Source organism: Prosopis cineraria, unplaced genomic scaffold (genome assembly GCF_029017545.1).
Source record: "Prosopis cineraria cultivar Desert tree isolate PC_DT_omini unplaced genomic scaffold, ASM2901754v1 PC5, whole genome shotgun sequence".
In the NCBI taxonomy this organism is placed as follows: domain Eukaryota; kingdom Viridiplantae; phylum Streptophyta; class Magnoliopsida; order Fabales; family Fabaceae; genus Prosopis; species Prosopis cineraria.
In genome coordinates this window covers 14,082,214-14,083,373 of record NW_026555336.1, presented here as the reverse complement: position 1 = coordinate 14,083,373, position 1,160 = coordinate 14,082,214, and the positions used below count along the sequence as shown (strand labels likewise).

The 1,160-nt window shown below is 39.2% G+C and overlaps 1 non-coding gene across 1 annotated transcript; it reads left to right on the top strand.

Moving 5' to 3' along the window:
* Positions 1-825: 825 nt before the first annotated feature.
* On the top strand, positions 826-932 carry LOC129312274 (small nucleolar RNA R71). The gene has a single exon (XR_008593518.1). It is a non-coding gene; the product is annotated as a small nucleolar RNA R71 (small nucleolar RNA).
* The last annotated feature ends 228 nt before the right edge of the window (positions 933-1,160 follow it).

The following is a 1,160-nucleotide window of genomic DNA, read 5'->3' as shown; positions in this document are numbered from 1 at the left end:
TTTGAGAAGTAAGGGCATCAATTTTAGAGTTCATGTTCTCACACTTGTTACCCATACTCTCTACCTTGTTCCCTAAGCCATCATACATGTTTTTATACAAGGAGTTCATTTCAATCAACTGCTTACGTAACACATTCACATCATTAGAAGAGTTTGAATTAGAAGAACTCTCAATTGGAACAAGCCTCCTATCACTATAAAGAATAGAAAGTGCAAGAGAATTACCACTTGGATTGTAGCTTTGAGAAGAGCTACCTTGAGACAAATGAGGTGGAGGGTCACGGCCAAAGGTGTTTTGATAGGATCCTCTTTGTTGATTGTCTTGTAAAGCCACATTTGGATTTGAATAGGAGAAATTAGGATGGTCTCTCCATGAAGGGTTGTAAGTATTAGAATAAGCTCCTTGCCCTTGCCTCCCACCATAGGATTGTTTCCATTGTAGATAGCATTTACTTGTTCAAACTTAATAGGACAATTGCTTTCTACATGCATAGGTGAGTCACAAAAAGTACAAGAATAAGGGACAAGTGCTTGAGAAGTACTTACATTGCTCACTTGAGATATTTGTGGAGCCAACATTCTCCCAATCTTGGCAGCTAGCAAGTCCACATATGAATCATTAAGAATTGAGGAACCTACCATATTCACATTTCTCTTTTCCCTTGTAGAGTATTGAGCACCACTTGAAGCCATCTTGTCAATTAGTTCCCAAGCCTTTAAGGAAGTGAGGTCAATCAAGCATCCACCACTAGCGGCATCAATGTTAACTTTGTCTCTTGGAATCAAGCCCTCATATAGAAATATTGGACTAAATTCTCACTAGAAATTTGATGGTGTGGGCATTTAGCCAAAAGGCCTTGGAATCTAGTCCAATACTCATAGAGACTCTCATCCTCTCCTTGTTGGACCCCATAGATTTGCTTCCTCAAATTGGTGACCTTGGAATTTGGAAAGAATTTATCTAAGAAGAGTCTTCTTAGCTCGGCCCATGTGCTTACTTTCACATAAGAAGGGTAGTTGAAATACCACTCCTTTGCTAAACCTTCAAGAGAAAATACAAAAGCCTTAGCTTGAACATCATCAACATTTACATGCATAGGCTTCATAGTATCACAAACCAATAGGAGAGTATGCAAAAACCTATGGCAATCCTCTCCCGG